This window comes from Molothrus ater, chromosome 7, assembly GCF_012460135.2.
Source record: "Molothrus ater isolate BHLD 08-10-18 breed brown headed cowbird chromosome 7, BPBGC_Mater_1.1, whole genome shotgun sequence".
NCBI classification, from domain to species: domain Eukaryota; kingdom Metazoa; phylum Chordata; class Aves; order Passeriformes; family Icteridae; genus Molothrus; species Molothrus ater.
Genome location: NC_050484.2, coordinates 30,830,524 through 30,849,985, shown reverse-complemented (window position 1 = coordinate 30,849,985; position 19,462 = coordinate 30,830,524). Strand labels below are relative to the sequence as shown.

General features: G+C 40.1%; 1 protein-coding gene across 3 annotated transcripts in view; it reads right to left on the bottom strand.

Moving 5' to 3' along the window:
- Positions 1–11,109: 11,109 nt before the first annotated feature.
- The window catches only part of SLC35F5 (solute carrier family 35 member F5), a 30,302-nt gene continuing 21,949 nt past the window's right edge, over positions 11,110–19,462 (bottom strand). For all 3 annotated transcript variants that reach the window (XM_036386672.1, XM_054515425.1, XM_036386673.1), the window contains exon 18: positions 11,110–18,854. The gene's annotated coding sequence lies outside the window, so the exon portion shown is untranslated. The remainder of the gene's footprint in view (positions 18,855–19,462) is intronic.

The following is a 19,462-nucleotide window of genomic DNA, read 5'->3' as shown; positions in this document are numbered from 1 at the left end:
TGTTAAATTATTTTTTATTTAATACTTTATATTTCAGGTTATTTAGCTCCCCATTCTATATCTTAAAAATTTTTTACTGCAGTAAAAAGTTGCTGTGCTTGTACAAAGAAGCCAAGGTCTCTTCCTTGAAAAACTATGATCCAAGAAACATGGAGCCATTAGCTTTGTTTCACTTTCAGAGTGCACCTATTCCATCAAAAATCACAAAGCGCTATCACATTCAGTCACCCCAGGCCTGGCTTGCAAAACACATTGTCCTGCAAGAAAGGATGAGAAAGGTTTTGAATTTTAAAATTCAGTGCACAGAATTTCAAATCAGAGAGCACAGCAGACCAGAAGACCTTGTCTGCTGTTCCAAAAGGCAGGATTTTAGGCAGGATCTCTGCCCAGACAGTCAGACAGCAGGAGCAGCTGGACAGGACAGACAGATCTGTCACTCTCCGAATCTCTGCTGGTCAGAGTGACTCTGGGATACCTACAAGCTCTTTTTCCCAGCCCAGCAGTCGAAGGAGTCAGGGTTCTTTTGTTCTCAGTCTCAAGGTTGTTTATTGTTTCTTATCTATAAAATTCTTTCTCCTGCCCTGCCTGAGGTCTGCTCAGCAGGACAGTCAGAGGCACTCTGCCTGCCCCCAGGGCGATGTTATCTTTTTATACTAAAAACTACATGTACAATGTTTACAATTACTTTCCAATACCTATCACCTGTGTTAGACAGTGAGCTTCTACTCTAAACCAATCTAAAAGTGCCATCATCACAGCAGAAGATGGAGGCCAAGAAGAAGAAGGAGAAAGGCTGGACACGCCCAGATTCCTCCATCTTGCCTCCTGAACCCCCATTCTAAAAACCCAAAAAAATCTAGTTTTCCACCCCATGACAACTAACTATTATTCTACTTAGACTTTTGTGGTTTGCAGATCCTCATATAAGGTTGTTAATTGTTTTTTCCAAGGGCTAAATCAAAGGCACAGGGGTCTTGGGCTCTGTGCCAAGGTCTCTCAGCCCCCCAGCAGGGTCTCCAGTCCTCCAGGGCAGCCAGAGGAATTCCCTGGGTTCTGACACTGCTCCAGATTGGACGGATTGCTGGGGAGGGAGTGGAGGCAACACCTTTCCTCCTACACCCCTGCAAGCATCTGACCCCCCTGGGGTGTTACTGAGCAAACCCAGGCTCAGGCTGGGGGACAGAGCCACCTGCAGCTTTCAGCCTGAGCCTCAGAATCTTCCCAGCACAGGGACAAGCCCAACCCAGCCCAACACCTGCCCGAGCCAAGCCATCAGCAGCACAGCAGGAGGTGCTGGGGGTGAATTCTCAGGTTTCCCAAGGAACCTGCACCTCCAGCCCCAGGAGGAGCTCCCAAGAAGCTGCTCCATGCCCCAGGCACTGCAGGATGTGTGGGAGCAGAGCAGCTCTCAGCCTGCCAAAGCACTCGTGGGCCAAGCACCCAAAGTGGAAATCTGGGCAGCATTTTTCTGACCTTTTGACTCTACATGACCACATTCTGGGGCACTGGGGTGCCAGCTCTGTGGGGTGGTGTCCCTGCTAAAGCCAGGGGTAAGATAAATTTAGCAGGCACCTATGGAGGGCACACTGTAATGTCCAGATGAACCAAATCAATGTTAAAGCAGTCTCTGGAGACCACATAAGTAGATCAGCATGAAAGAGCTCCAATATGAGCTTATGTCAGTAAGATTATGATTTCAAGGGCATATTTTGGCAGCTCCCTCAGACTTCATGTCACTTGGGCAACAGCAAAGCACTGTGTCCACGAGAACCCGTGGGAAGTGACAACTGGAGGACAAGGTTATGGAAAGACACAGGGTATTAGTAAGATTATGATTTCAAGGGACACTCCTTTGTGAGGAAAGAATAAAGTAACAGAGCTGATCTGATGGTTTTCCCAGCCTCACCACTGCACACTGTGCTGTGAACCTACACTCCACCTACCCTGAGGGCCCCTGACAGGAGATCCTGGTGCTCACCTGGCCCTGCTGCCATCAGACACCTGAAGCATGGCTGCCAGGGCTCCCTCTCCACAGCTGGTGGCTCCAAATCCTCCATAGACAGATCCAGAGCACAGCCCAGAGCTCCCTCTGCTCGTGTCTGGGCTGTGGGGTTCCCTCTGTGCCAGACATGAACAGCTCCCCATAGCCACAGACCCCACACAGGGCACAGCTCAGCCCAGCAATGACACCTGGGCACTTCAGAAAGGGCCCCAGGGACTGAGGGAACAGGTGTGGGGGACAGCCTGGAGAGTGCCCAGGGTGGGCAGCAGGGGAGGAGGTGCTCACAGAGCAGGACATAGTACAAAATCAGCCAGGAGATGAACACAGCCCTAAAACTGTGTGAATTCAGCAAGAGCTCCTCTGAACATATATATATATATATATATATATACACATATATACATATATACAAATACACTCATACACTCACTGGAGTCTGGTTTTGCCATAATATTTTTCCTTAATTTCTATTTTGCCACACAGAATTGTAAATTCTGTCCATGTAAGTCTTTCAACATCAGTAAATATCACATGTGATGCACCTTACACACCTGAACCTGTTTCCTGAAGTGACTTTGAATGACACACTTCAGTGTGGTGATCCATTATTGCAACGTGTGCATCCTCTCCCTCTCTCCCAGGCCATGTCTGTAAGACTAAGGAGCAATAGTGAGCTGAACACCAGGTATTGTGGCAGCTATCAGGTTCAGCTTCCTGCCTGCATTGTGCAATTGTCTGGATATTTTAATAATCTGGATATTTTAATAATTGTCCATATTATTAATTAGATAACTCATACAGTGTATATTCGATAACATGATCTCTGGTTGATAACTAAACACTTGAAGAGTAAATCAGTTTCCTAATTCTTGAAGCATCCTTCCCAAGAAGGAATCTTCATCTTCCTTTCACTTGGAATGAGTGATAATCGTAATGGGTGAATAAAGCTTGACTCTGAATGCCAGACCAGCCTGCTGGTCTGGAAAATTCTATACAGCTGTTTGAGCAAGATGGACATTTACAGGCCATGGACCACAGCCAGGAAGTTCAATTAGTTGTATAATCTTCCTCTCAAGCAACTGCAGGCAAAGAAATTTTGCCAGACCTGGATTTGAAATAGCAGAACAGATGACCGGCAAAGGAAGCCATGAATTAAACTATCACACTAATTAAGAGTAAATAATTATTGCAGTGTACATAACTGATTCTTAAAAGGATGTTCTGCAGACAGAAAATTGCAGCAGGGATGTACTTACTTTGCAAAAGGATCAAGACTAGAGACTAGAACTCTCTTCAGGAAAATCAACATTACTAAGGGTCAAGGACAGTCTGCCTTTCTGTTCTCTTGGCACAATTTGTTAAACCCCATCCAGAAATTTATAACCAGCACATAGCCATGAAATCACTAACCCCAAGATCTGCACTTTAGTCACTCTGAGTAATAATGTTAATATCATTCCAAATCTAAACAATTTTGGGAAATTTTTAGTAACTCCATTCCAAGTACAGTGCAGAGAAGAACTGAAGCAGTAACTAAGAGAGAAATAGAAAGACAAAATTTAAAACTCTGCGATTTTCTTAGGGTGATGGACAACAAAGAAGTTCCATTAAATATAAAGGATTCATTCATGTGATCCACATTTGCTCATGAAATCAGCAAGGAGCAAGACATTTCTGTTGTTCCTACTCTCACTTTTACTGTAACAAGCCTCAGGTGCATCTCTTTCTTCTAGTCACATACATTTCAATTTGCTACCAAAAAAATCTACAGAAAAGTTACAAAATCAATTAAACAGAAAATAAGCACCCAAAGGAACGGCATTTAGAGACAGTTATTTACCCACTGTAGGGATTAACAGCAGATTATCCACTAAAATCAGATTTTTTCATTGATGTAAATTAGCACAGCTCCATCCAAATAAATGGGGCCATGCCTTTGACTCCCAGCTGATGATCCAGCCTGTAACAGTCTCAGAAGTGGGATTTTGTTCACCTGAACAGACACTCTGTGGGATGCCTCCGAGCCAAAAGTTGTAAGTCAGCGTTCACAGCAAGCCCAGTTTCACACCACACCTGCTGAGATGTTTCAGCTCTCCTGAATTCTCCAAAAGGCTGCTTTGTCTGCAAAGGAAGGCAAAAACCCTTCCAACACCACAGCAAATTAAGAAGGGGGAAAGGGACACCCATTATTTAAAGCCCATAAAGCACAGAGAAATCTCAGCTCAGTGGGACAGTGAACATGTGGGCGAGGGGGAATTTTTTAGATGTTTCTTCAGAGGGTTACAATTTACATGTAAGTATGTATACTTTTTGTACAAGACACACATTTCAGACTCCTGATTTCTAGAAGCCAGACTATCTCCAAAGAGTAACTTGGTGCATATAGAGACAGGAAAAAGCAAAACACAGTATGTTTGTGGGAGTACCATGTGATTAAAACCCAAACAAAAAGCACACCAGAGTACCACTAACCAGCAGTCCATTTACCAGTAGAGGAATTTCTCCTACCTAACCTGAGTTTGGTGATTAGCAGAATGCAGGAAAAGCATTTTTAGAGGTCCATGAATAGGTTTAGAGGCAGCAAGGTGGCTCAGAGGAAGTAAATATTCAGACTCAATAGATTGTGGGTGGAGAGTGATGAAATTATCTCTAGCAGGATGTTTTTCACTAGGTCAAGATTTCTCTAAGACAGAAAAGTAAATATGCAAACATCTCTTGGGTGTTTCAATGCTGTGAGGTATGTCTGGTCTAAGGGGACAGAGCATAAAAATTATTTCACTGCTGGAAGAAAGAATAGCTTAGAGAACAGTAAACACAGAAAAGGTTTGATCTTCCAGAGTTTTGGGAATTATTGATAACTACCTGAAGCAGCAGAACTGGAGATGGAGGGAGAGGACTTGCACAACCTTCACCCTATTTAACTCTCTTCTTACTCCTCTCTCCTTCTTGGCTTAGTCCTTTCCCTGGTCTCCTACAGATGTGAATTTTGGGAGCCTGAGCCAGTTCCTTAAACGCTGAATTTCAGCCACAGTCACTAACATTTCTACATCTCCATTATGGTGGCTCTGCACCCTTTGGTACAGGCACAGCTTCTGCAGCAGCAGCAGTCGAGGTAAACTGACATTTGTTACATTAGAGAAAAAAGATTTTTAGGTTTGGAGCAATCCCCACTCTCTTTTCAAACAGCTAAAAGACTTCCTTTAAAAATGTAACAAATAGTTCATCTTCCTTGGTGTCTCTCTGGTGGCATCCACACTAAAGGTCCTGGCCCAGCACTGATCTCAGTGCTGGCACCTCCAGTGGGGACTGATTAAGGACTTTGGGAAGTGAACTGACTGCTCAAGTGGCACAGGTCAGGCAGGGCAGGAGGAATTAGGGAGATTTAAAGGAATATGAGAGACAAGATGGCAATAATTGCTGCAGGGCCTGGGCTGAAAGCTGTAGCTATTGCTTCCTTAAGAACTTTGGCAGTAGTTCTTTATAGGAACTTAACGTCCTTAACGGGAGCTACAGCTTTCTGCCCAGGCCCTGAAGCAACCGTGCCAACAATTTGTTGTCTTGTTTTCACCTCCTAAAAAAGAAATTGCAATCATTACCATGATTTTAGGAAGGGGAAAACTCAAACCACTGGAAGGTGAAGGAACTTTCCCAAGTATGATATCAATATTGTGTCTAGTCACAACACTCAAAGCAGCACATAAAAGATTGAGTCCTTGGAACAGGTCAAATTCAGAAGGACACTATGGAATTGACTGTAGGAATCTAGAGTTTCTCTAAGAATTCATTCTGTTTTGAGTTTACACCCAGCAACCTTTACCTTGGAACTATTATCCTCTCCTGAAAAGCCAAGCTAAGCAAGAAGCAGAGTGTTTTCTAAACATATAACAAAATATTGTTATGTGGAACAAGCAGCTTTGTTAAAGAGTTCTCTTGAAGATCCACTTCAAGGCCAACAAACACTTTAGATTTTAAATAGTCTGGTATGTGAGGAGAAATTCACAAAACCAGGATTCTCAGCTCTGTACTTGTGCCTCTTTGCTGTACTGCTAGGGTGACTCTGCTGCCAATTTTTCAAACAATTTAGAATTGAACTGTCTTTTTTTAAACCTGTGAGAGGAGAAGGGAGGAAAAAAAAAGGGAAAAAATGAAGAATTTATAAAGGGAGACATAAATGTGTCAGTTTTAGAAATCATCTGCAAAGGGAGGAGGTAGGTTGGCAAGTATAATGGCAGACCAGAGCCAGAAAGCAGAGATACATCATTAAAAGCATTAACTAAGTGTTTTGAGGAATTACTTTGTCAGGGTGCCAATATGACATTACTATTATTTCATGACAGACTTGATGTGTCACCAAACCTTTATATCATTTAGACCCCTAAAAGCAAATTAGTGTTTTTTTAAATAATGAAATGCTTCAGTTTTGGGGTGTTTTGAAACTTTTAATCCATGACAATCTGAAGGTGATTCATCCACTATTCACAGAACAGTTGAGACTTTTAGAAAAATTGCTCTGTCTTGAAGCTTTAACAAGAACTCACCATCTTACCCCACCCTTGGGTACAAAAGGAGCAGACAAGGACAGGAATAATTTCAGCTCCGGCTGACTCCTTTTGCAGGAGCTCAGGTACACCTCATTTACTGGAAATCCATTATGCATCTAATTCCAAGGGGCTGCTCATTCCCTTCCATGGCTCTCCATCAGCTCCTGACAGATCATCCCATTGTTCTTTTCTTCTCTAGGTTAGGCTGGTCCTGATTGCCCCTTTGCATCTCACAGAGGACACTGGCTTAGTCCATCACCATTTCCTTGAGAAAAAATATTTCAGTGAGAAATATTTCTCTTTTACCCTAGGAACACATTTTCCAGGAGCTTCTCTTCCTACACTTGAAACTCACTATGGCCAACACATTCCTGTAGGAAGAGTAATGAATCCAACTCCATTTTTAAGTACTGGGGAAAACATCACATGCAAAAAGAGTGACAGATGGGATGGAGCTGTATCAGCTTTTACCTAACAGTGAAAGGGGAGGTAGAAGTCAGTCTCAGCACTTTTGTCAAAATGTCAAAATGTGTTTTTAACAAAAGACATGTGTTAAATTACTAACACATACCCATAATATTTTAAATATTTATACTATGAACTAATGACATCCTCTCAATTAGTGAAAAGTGTTTTCTGTACATTCCTTTGTGAGGAGGGAAACAAACAAAAAGGCAAGGAGGACTTAGGGAGAGGTGTGCTCGAGACCCAACTCCATCCATCACAGTCCTTGCTTCAGATTTCCTCTTTATTTCCCTTTCTCTCATGGGTTCACTTTCCTGTTTGCCTGCAACACCACAGCCACAAAAGCCATCTGCTTATAACTAAACTTTTTTTTTCCTTCCAAAGGGATTAAAAAAAAAAAAAGTAGATCTGCTGGCAGATGAGCTTCTTTCTAAGTGGGAACACTATTACAGATAGACAGAATGTTCCTTTATGTTTATGCAGCTTCTCTAGTGCTGTGTAAATGCACACTCTGCAGTGTAATCATGAATTTTCTATCACCATTAGCAGCAGGACCCCAGCAGCTAAATCAAAGAAGCCTAGAAAATGTCCCACCACTGGAAGATTCCCACAAAGAAAAGCCTCTTTAGATAATTAAGGAATCTTTATGATATGAAGATTTTCATCTCCCAGCAAATTATAACACATTAGGCAACACTGCCAAAAAAAGTCCTGAAAGCTTGCAAAGCCACAAACTAGAACTGGCTTTTCTTTCACATGATCTTGAAGTAGTGGCTGGGGGCAAGAGGAGGGGAAAGTGAGAGTAAACTATTGTTTCTTTAGAAACCTTAACTTTTGTCCAAGTTTTTGAAAATCAATATAAACGGAATACACTTGGGTTGCAGATATAAATAAAACCCAAGAATGTCTCCCACATGCATACTATTGATAGAAAAAGAAGTCTGAAAATGGGATTTAAATCATCCTTCTGAGAAGCTTTAAACCTCACCTTGTAGCAAGTGACACTGAGCTTCTGGCAAGTGGCAGTTTCATGTATGAAATGTGTCTCCTAAAACTGAAGAGCATACAGAGTAGAACAAGATAATGTGTCAACAAATTATATCCTAAAGACTGAAAGCAATCCAGAGAGCCTGACTGATTCCTTTGTATACAGAAAAGTACCGGGTGTCAGGATATCACAGAGGACAGTTTAGATCTTAGCCTAACAGAGTAACAATACATCGATTCACGCTGTGGATAAGGAAAAACAAACGAACAAATATCCACAAAACAACAGAAAAACCAAACCACAAAACAAGTTCTGACCCCCACGTCTCTATCAAAGCCTCCACTGCAAAACCTACTCCCTGTGGCTCTGTCACCACCTGCCCCAGCCATTTATGCAGCCAGCACAACTCATCAAGTACTGACAGAGCCTGAGGAAGTGATGCATTTTAGGCTTTTATGGTTTTTTTGGCAGAACCTGCCAAAAATTATTCCACATTTTACTTTATCTCTGCTACTTAAAAGGGAGGAATCACACAATGACTGGGATTCTAGCCATCGGTTAGTGTTATAAACAAAAAATCTGCCAATTTTTTTTTTTTTTTTTTGTGAGAAAAAGGTTACAAAAACTAGTCAGGCCGCTGTTGCTGCTAAAGTGCTACCTGTTTGTTATGATGATGACAAGTCCTTGTCGTTAATGGTTCTTTTTTGGATCAGTAAAGGCCCCGGCTGGGCTGCGTTGATGGCTCCTCTCCCTGAGACAGTGAAGGCCGAGGGACCTCCCAGACCGTGAGGAGAAGGGACGAGACTTGTGAGGGGGAGCATGCAAAAAACCCTCAGGACCAGCATGCCATGAGAGGCTACTACTGCAAACGTACTGAAAAGACCCCCAAAACAACGAGCCAGTATAGAGTTGGGAAATTGGAGCGATGTCTGGACGTGAGGAGCAGAGTGCTGGGCCTGCAGAGATGCTGGGGGCCTCGTTACCCCTCATCCTGAGCACGAAAATCCTCTCGGACCGGGACGTGGAGAGAGCGAAGCAACTTGGGTCAAAGTCTAGGTGGTGTCCTAAAGCTTCTCAACATTGCTGTTAGTGAACAAAGCTGTGTCTGTCCTCCTGTGAGTCGCCCTGGGACAGAGGACAGGAACTGCAGACCTGTCAAGCTTCCTAATCTTGAGCTGATCCCTTTTAATAGCGGCATTATAAAGAGAAAAAGTGTTCCGCCGTGTGTGAATTCAGTTAGTACATCAGAGAAAGAACAGCATTGTTAGTGCCAGCTTGCCTTTGAATGTATAAAGAAACTAAGTAAAGTTGCTTCAAATTCTTCGTTGGAGCTCCAGAATTCCTGTTGCTCGTCAGGGAATATGAGGTGAACTCCTTAATTAGTTAGTGGCAAAGAAAGTATCCCCTTGATTTAGTGTAAAGAGTTGCATCTCGCTATAGCTGCGCAGTAACATTTAGGATCTCGGTAAAAAAGAATTCAGCTGTAGTTAATCCAGAAAACTCAGAAAAGCCTATGGTGGAATTTTTTTTTCTTTGTGATGAACTATTTAGGTAAATGCCTATCATCCCCGAGGTTTTAATTATTAAAGACGCTGAAAGTTCAGCTGCAAGAAGAAAGGTCAGTGTCTAGCCCTGGCTAACTGCGGGAATCAGCGATGATAAACAGGTAAATTAATTATCTTTTCACCACTTACACAATAATTGCTGAGCCGGAGCCGCGGGATGGGCACGGCCGGAGCTCCCCCTGCTGCTCACAGGCTGTGCGCTCTTTGCCACTCAGGAGCTCGCCAATAAAAACCACCCGAAACACACCAAAAATCGGTGTTGGACTGTGGAAATGGCCCACCAAAAATCGGTGTTGGACTGTGGAAATGGCCCACCAAAAATCGGTGTTGGACTGTGGTGCTTTGATCCCAGCGAACAGCCCAGCCCCAGAGGGACATCGGGGAGGAAGGGGAAGGGTAAAAGCGAGCAGTGCCGTGGGCTGGGATTAAGGCAGGGAAACACGGAAAGCCACGTGGAACAAACGGAGGGTGAATTCCCTGCTCCCGGGGCCGAGCAGGCGTTCAGCCATCCCCGGGAGAGCAGGGCCCTGCCAGAGCAATGGGGACTTGGGAGGACAAACACCTCCACTCCCATGTCCCCTCTTCTTCCTTCCTACCATTCCCAGGAGAGCAGGGCCCTGCCAGCGCAATGGGGACTTGGGAGGACAAACACCTCCACTCCCAATGTCCCCTCTTCTTCCTTCCTGTAGATGGGCTTAACAGCTAGTCTGCAAGCCAAACTGAGTTAGCAGCAGAAGAAACTGATAAAATATGAGTTTATCTATAGCAAAGAAGAAAGCAAAGCCATTAGCATGGAAACTCATAAAATAAACACATAAAAGATACTGGCAGAAGATACATGCCCTAGTGAGCAGCCTGAATAATTTGTTGTAAATTCTGACCAATTAATTATTGATGTTAATGACTTTACACCAATAAAACACAGTAAGTTATTCCTGTGTCCAGTGAATATAATGAGCTGTTTTGATGTAACTAATGACTTAAGATCAGACTTTGTTAAGGGTATAAAAACTTAAGAACAACTTGTAATAATGAAGCTGCTGTTGTTGTCTCTACACAAGTGTGCGTGTATGTCGTGTATCCATCCCAACAGTGGCACTTCCTTCCCCACTGCAGGTACTGAGCACGCTGTCCCATGGTCTGGAATGTCCCCTGGTCAGCCTTGGTCCCCCATCCTGGCTGCGTCCCCTCCCGTGCACCCCAAACTCCTCCCAGAGTGGCAGCAGGAAAAGCAGCAAGGCCTTGGCTCTGTGCAAGCCCCGCTCAGCGGCAGCAGCAGCAGAAACATCTCTGCATTAGCACCCCGTGCTCAGCACAGACCCAAACCAGCCCCAAAGCAGCCATGGGGAGGAAAATCAACCCTGCCCCAGCCCAAACCTGCACTCACACCAAGCTGACACCAAATTACAGCCTTCCACATCCTGACTGACTCCAGGTAACACGAGACATCCCAAAACTCACTTTTAACCCCAGCCCTGGTGACCATTTTTTCTTAACTGATGATATAAAACACACCAAGCAGTAACCCCAATCAAATACCAATTCCTGTTAAGAAAATAAGATTTATAATCTTTATTGTTTACTTACATATAATAAATATAATACAGAACAAAAACATCACACCCATTGATTGTATTACACAGGCTGTTAATCAGAATACATTACATTTTCTTTTCATTAGCCCTTTTATAGGGTTTTGGTACTTATCGAGAATTTCAATTTATAAACCTTTTAACATAAAAACAATCTTCCAATTTCCACCTTCATGCATGTTCCAAATATTCATATATATACTGGTTTTGTTAAAAATATATAAGCACTGTTCAGTATTTGCAATATAGGACTTCAATTTCCATTCATTAGATCTCTACTAATATAGAGAATTTCAAAATAATTAATAGCTTAAATCTGATTTTAATTAAAAATACTTATTCTATATTTTTTATTTAACTGACCTCCCATCAGAACATGAAGTGACAGGACAAAGACACCCCAGGCAAAAGCCAGTGTTCACTTTCAGAGAACAAAAGGATAAAAGCTCTGGTTCTTGCTTCAGCTGCATTATCCTGGCATAATGGAGACACAATTTGGTATAAAAAGGGCAGGAGGAAACCAGATTTTCTGAAGAGATATGCATCTCCATTTCAGATTTACCACTGCCATCCTGCTGTTTTCTTGGCTTAAAAATCACTGCATCAAACCCTGATATATGTTTTTCTCTGCATGAATATCCTTGCCACTAAATGGAAATTAGATTAAAATGCTACATTTCTTTTTTATCAAAAATAGATCAAGGTTTAACACACTCTGAAATCAGGTTTTCAAGTGCAAATGCAATACACATCAGCAATTCAGGTTCTGCTTTCACAAGGAAAATGGTTAAAAGATGATGCATAAAGATGTTTCATAGAGGATACTTGGATATCTGGAACTTGCTGTGCTCCCAGAACATCTGAATTATCAGCAAACTGTACAGACTTCAGGGGAAAAAAAAAAAGTTTTCTTCAGGTGAAAGCTCTTCACTTAAAGCAGCTTCCCCTTTAAAAGTGTAACTGAGAATTCCCTGAAAGTCAGTCCAAAATGCAACACCAGAACAACCACCAAAACTACAACTGGTTTTGTGCATCTTTTATTGCACTCACGTGTCAGGGGTTTCAGAAATCAAGGTTTCCAAACCAGTTTTGTTTTACTAGTATCGACTCCAAAGAGACCTTACATGAATTTTAAATCATTACAAATGTCCCTTCAGCTCTACAATGCTGAAGTTGTACCTCATACTTAGTACATTTCTCTAATTCCACGCAGATAATGTCAACTCCAACACCTGGCTGTACTTTCCATGTAGCCTTGTGTAAGCAGCCTCTCATGAGTGCCAATTCACAGAGCATTCCTTTGTCACTGCATTGGATGGACTTCAAAATAACCAAACCACAAACAAAAAGTACCTCCTAAGTCTCCAATTATAATTTTTTTTCCATGATTTTTTAAACAATCATAGGGCTTAATTTAAGCCTTCAGCTTCAATATGAAATGATTATTTCAAATACCCAACCAGAGATCAATCCAATAAACTACTGCCTATGTGGAATTGGGCTATGCAAGAAATTACCCCAATGATTTTACAGCATATGCTTCCTACTTTCCTACTAATATTCTTGATTTTTAATTAACATTTCTGTCTTACATTTTTTTAGGTTTTTTTTCTTCTTCTTCAATAGGAAAGTGACATTGGTTGGAAAGCCTTTGCTGTCCCCTTAGCTAGAGGAAAAAGTAGATTCTAAAGTATTTTAGAAATTACTCATACTGGCAGTGGAACTAACTTAATTGGTATGCAAGAGGTCAGATTTAGATAGAAGAGAAGCATCACCTGTGACTCAGACAAGGAAGACTTGTGGACTGACCACATCAGTAACACATTGACTGGTATCATTGATAAAAATACAATCATTTGTATATAATATAAAATTAGTTCTGTGTTAAATGGCTAATTCCCCTCAGCTTGATAAGTATGGGGGTTTCATTGGTTTTATGTGGTTGGATTTCTTAGAAAAAAAAAAAAAAAGTGGGTAAAAAAAATCAGGAACATATGTGAAAAACTAAATAAACACCCCTGAATTTTTATTTCTGAGGCCATTTCAGTTTCCAGGCATATTTCTTCTGTGGAACATAAAGAAAATTTGAGGACCTTTCCTGAAAAAACCTTAAGAAGTTCATTAATAAAAGAAAGCGAATATTGGATGCAACTTCATAAACTGAGATGCAGTTAAAGGACTCTGAACTTGTGGAACTAAACAGCTGCCTTCTACAAAAATCCTCAGAGAAAAGCCCTTTATGCTTTTTAAAAGTAGGAAGTGAAAGCCAGATGGAATTGTGGATGCATTCCACATCATGACAGGCATATCCAGAAAAAGTCTGGTTACCTACTAACACCAGATGTAATGACAAGAGTGAGAACACAAATCTCTAAGTAGTCACAACACATGTCAGATTTATATTTTATGTCAGATTTCTAACACCACAGAGGACTAGGGCAGTCAAAATACAATTACGCTGGCTTTACCTAGAGAGGAAATTCACTTTGCAATGAATGCAACAGGGCATGGAAATGGAAATGTCAAAGCAGAAATCATCAAGAGGAAGCTGATGCTCAAGGCTGATGACTATGAACACATGTTCTCACTATGGACAAAAGAAGTGTACAGCAAAGTGCAGGGGTTAATATTTCTCATGCTGCTGATTTTAGACAAAAGTCACTTAGCAAGACAAATTCACCTTCTAAATAATTAAGCTGCATACGGGCTATGTGGAAATACCATTTGTGAACAGTAACAGTAGTGTGTTTACCATCTTTACCAGCACTAAAAATCCTCCTTTATATTACTGAGGTCTTAAAGCAAACCACTCCAAATACATGCTGCAGACAGAAATACTGCAAAGGCATAAAGGTCAACCTGACTGCAGAGCTCTTTTCAATAAAGTTTTACTTTATTAATGCTGTCTATGACTCTTGTGGGCTTTGGATCAGATCCCATTCTGGCCAAAGTAACTTTACTGGAAAAACAAACAAGATCCCCCAAAGTGATGAGACTTTTTAAAAATTTAATGATAAAAATTAATATATTTATGTTAGAGATTTATACTGATCTATCGCAGAATCAGATTATGTGTTATTACAGCACTGCCTAACCCTAAAAGTTAATGTCACTGTCATGCCAGAAGTGCAGCTTCAAAATCAGCAGAGTAACTATCCATTTCTATGGCAAAGAGGACAATTAAATAGAAAATCACACACATTTCATTACCTTAGAATGGATGTTTCTCCAAAAAGTAACAAAGTGTTGGGCAGAGTAAAATTTATTGACATCTTTAAATGCTCTTAACATTCTCATCATGATTTACCTGATAAGCCTAAGGAAATTCAACATGGAAGTTACATGATGTGAAATGTTTGAGTGAAACCTGGAAATGTTTGTAACGATTTTAAAAGCAGGAATTAGTTATTGGCTCTCACAACATATGGTATCATCCATATTTCCCTGAGAAATCATGCCCTGAAATGATCATGTAAAAGAAAATACAACATTAATGAAATTGTGGATTAGAGAGGGAAAAATGCATAACAACAGTTTATGAATCACATAAATGCTACTGGAATTATAACTATTAAATCACAGGCTACATGTGACAGCCAGAACAGAAATGGTAACTTAACTCAAAACTTATGCCAAGTAAAGGAAACTGATTCAAAGTACCATCTTACAGTTAGCAATATAACCCAACACTGTGATATTAACATCAGTTTGTATCTTGATTTTTGAGCATGACAGTTCTTCACTTCATTTACACTCTGCCTTTCTGAAGTCTATTTCCATATGAAATTCAAAGTGTGTCCATAAACTCAGCCTATCTCCAAAATTTTACTGGTTTTCCCCATCATCTGAGAGCTCAGTTTAGCTCAGTAACATAATTTCCCTAAGACAGGAGGATCTCCAGTAGAGAATATGAAAGACAACATTCAACATTAAGAGAAATGGAACCAAGAATTATAAAGAAATTGTTTTGCCACCTTATTTAAAGCCATCACAGCTGTGAATAGCAGTACCTAGGCAGGAGCATTGTGACAGGAATGACAAAATACAGCATCACACACCAAGAAAAGCAATTTGCAAGCCCTCCTGTTTCTGTTAGTACATTCCAAGGAGGTCTGCCATGAATAGACCAAGAATCACCTGCAGTTCCCTGCAGGGTTGAACACCAGCCCTGCTCAACACCCCATTTCCACAAATACCCAGAGGGACAGCCAGGCTGTGCCTCAGCCTCCAGCTTCTGAGCCTGTGAGCAGTCCCTGCAGCCAGCCAGACCAGTCCTGTCCTACAGCCCCCACCCCTTACAGGCATTCCCAGAGGCCAGAAGCCAAGGAGCAGGATGCAGTGAAGACTGGGAAAGTCAAAGAGCAAGCCCTCAGTGCCTTCAGGAGCACTCATGTGGCCCAGACTTGGTTACAGAGGTGGCATTTCCAACCCTTGCTGAACCAGCACTACATCTGCAGCAGCCCCTTGTAGGGAACACATTTTCAGTGTGACTGAAACCCAACATGAAGTGGCCAGAAAAACTGAAATTCTTTTCTGCTTTTGAAGTGCAGCACACTGCTTATCAAACTAGGCAAGACTCACCAAAACCCTAAAAGCAAAGGCATGCTCTGTAGCATTTGCTTTTGGCAAATTATCTTAATTTCCTTCATATATAAAAACCAAACAGCCCCAAAACCTCAACTGCACACACAGAAGAAATTGTTGGTTGTCTCAAAGGATTACAGGAATGAGTTCAACTGTTTGACAGAGCAACACATAGTATTCATTCCCCATTTTGCAGGCCTGGGAAATCACTGTTCCTTAACCAGTGGGTGACAATCAAAGAAATGCTCGACATTATTTTTCTAAAGCATATGTGGTTCCTACAAGAAGTAAGTCAGAATGAAACCATTCCCAAATTGAAACAATAAGAGAAATGACAATGTACCCTACTACACAGGGTATATTGCCATTCATGAGAGAGCTCCTTCACATTCCAGTTGTGTCACAGGGAAGAAAAACCCAGCACGTCTCCATTGCATCAGAGGTACCTGAGAATCAAAGCTAAATCTCTTGTGCATTTTCCAAGCATCCATTAGAGAGCTATGCAATTTATATTTCAAATCAGACATTTATATTTATAAAATATCATTGTACTAAAAATCACAAGGTTTTGTAGAAAAAACTCCATCACATTCTATTAAATGCAGGAACAATGTTGTATATCATAGCTTCTGTAATTAAAACTGTAACACGTTTCCTGTAACTACAGGGGCACCACTGTTTAAAAATCCTTTCAGCAAGGACAGTTTGTTTTGTTCCTACTATTTAAAGAATTGTAATTTAATGCAAAAACACAGCTTAAGCTACCTAGTGCCAGAAGATAAAAATATTTTATATCTTATTTAAAAAAAAAAAAACAACACATTTTCGTGAAAAACATTTGGATAGCCCTGACTTTGAATGTACTGAATGTTCTTCATCATTCCTAGGGTCAGAGACAGAAGAATATTTTCTTAGTACTTCTTTTCTTAACCTCTCAAACTAATGAATAATGAAAATTAACAGTCATATACATGGGAGGCTATGATGATCTTTGACTTTAAGCCATGAACATAAGGGCAAATATAAATAGCAACTGCATATTTGACATTATAGATCCAATCCTGTTTGTGTGAGCAATTGCAAAAAACAGTCATAGAAGATTTTGCTACAAATACTGTCATTGCCATCTGAAAGCAAACTTGGTTTTCCCAGGCTTAATGCACAAATGCCATAAGTCCCAGCTGATTCAAATTTGGAGTTAATGCCTGGTATCAAATATTCTGCAGCATCTCACTGAAACATTTCATTAACTGAAAAGAGCCTTTTTTTTTATTGTAAGTAGGCATTAACAATACTTTTTGAAAAAATGTTAAAGCAAACATCCTCTAATTTTGTCATAATTTGGAAGGAAAAATCCAAAACCTAAGGAAACTCCACGGATCAAGAAATGCCTGAAAATTTGACGAAAATAAAATTAGTTCAACATACTGCATTTGTGACCCCTCTACTTGTGGGGTTTGGAAATTTAACTGTGAAATTTAATTGACTTTCTTGTCTCTTTTGGGTTTGTGATTTTGTTGTGGTTGGTTTTGGATATTTTTGAATTCTTATTTAGGGTCCAGGAAGGACTTACTATCTCATCTTAAAGACATGCCTCAGATCACCAAAGTTTGTAGTGCAATCCAGTATTAAAAACAAGAAGGAAAAACTTGTTAAAGGTTAAATCCTTGAACAGAATAGCCCCAGGTTCATTTTGTCTTCCTACTCTACACACATTTCTTATATTAAATTCCAGCTGCTGGCTCGAATTCTTCTATAAATGTAGAGCTTAAGCATGTTGCTTTCCTGCTTTCCCTCTTAAATAATAGTTATATTACCAAAACACCAAAATTGCTTTTGGAAGGATTACTACTGAGTGCCAAAACATGAAGAGGCATTTCTGCTATGTCATCCTTCTGTATTTGTGTGGAGGGACAGTAGAAATACCCTACATTATTATTAATCTTGTTATGTGGAAGAAAATACTCCTGGCTAAAAATCTATCTTACATTCATTATAAAAAACTCAAATCCATCAAAAGCCAAAATTAACTTTGATCTAAGTGTCTTATAGGCCAGGAGCTGAAAAATAGCATTGACTAATTTCAAATATTCCTGAATATAATTATAATAGCTTCTCTGGATTCAAAAGGATTAAACACCGCAGTGGAAGGAAGATAATTATCAGTTTTAGAATAAATTTATTAATACAGCTGGGGGGAAAGAAAAATCAATGCAAACAACCTTTCCTCTTCATATTGCTTAGCAGATTAGTGTAGTGCCAACCCACTGATTAAAAACTTCCACAATTAATTTGATCTCTTTCACAATGTGGCAGCTACACCTTAAAATTTCCATGTCTGAGAGACAACTGGGACTGAGAATGGGTTACAGAACCAGTCTGTTTTAAACCATGTATAAGAATGTATACCCAAATGTATTGTAATTAGAAATATTTAACTATTCACTGAAATTTTAAGCATTCCTGATTGTTGGGCAGTTTTTTTGATTTTTAAACATCAGCACCCATTGCCATGACAAGGCTACTCAAAATGGCCTAGGACATTGTATATGTAGTGTTCCAGGACCATACAAAGATCCTGCCTCAGGAATTATAGGAATGCACTTAATAAATTATTTTTCTATTTTAATCTATTAATATGCAAATAGTTTATACAACATAAAAAATTTAATTTGTACCTACTACAGGTAACATATCTATTTAGCTTTTCATCTGAAAGCCTGTAAGACTTGATGACCTGCAAACTTATTTACATAACTCACTTTAAAGTATCTTTTAAAAATAATATTGTCCAGCATTTAACAAAATTGTGACTTAAAAAAGAAATAAATCACTTAACAGCATTTGCTTTCTTGATTTTGTCAAGTAATGTCACCAGCTCAAGTGTTATAAGGCAGGTTGGTTGCTCAGATGGACTAAGACTCCCATGGTGACAGGCATGTAGTAGATCTGTTCATTTATAAAATCAGATGAAAGCAAGAAAGAGAAAAAGTTTAGAGTTTCAAAAGAACTGAAACTTCTATTTTTACTACAAATTCAGAATAGGCACTGAAACATGATTCCTTAGGGACTTTTCCAGAAGATTGTCTCTTCGCTGGGCATCATTCCATTTTTAAACTAAGAAGAAGAAGAAAAAAATTATCAGAGGTACATAACTCAGGATTACAAAAGAGAAATTACCATAAATATTTGTTTCCATCTTACAAACAAAGGAAATAAGTCCATGTCTTAAGACATCACAATTACTGTTTTGGTTAGGATATTTTAAATTTTATTATTAGACTTAAGCAACGTTGGAAAATAAAAATATACTTCTCATGTAATTCTGTACACATTATTGAAAACCCTGAAGCACAGGGCTAGGAGAGCTCTAAACTTTGTCTGCTTTAATGCTCCAGGCCAGTACTGACAAACCATGTAATGTTCCTTTTAGAGATTTGTGCTACCTCCTCTTAAAAGTGGGATATTTTGCAAACTCTTTAGCTATTCCAGTCTACTTTCCCTATGCTTATAATGAGAAATATTTAGCCTAATACTTAATGGAATTTCCCAACTTAATTCTTATCATCCACAAACACAAGGGCTCCTTTCCACTTTCTGGACCAGTAATGATAAAGTCTGGTGATCTTTAAACTTCCCTGAATGGTGCTGTGTTTCATGGGCTGCAGCAGCCCAAACTGAAACGCCAACACACTAAAGAGTGAATTAATTACTTCAGATGTCTT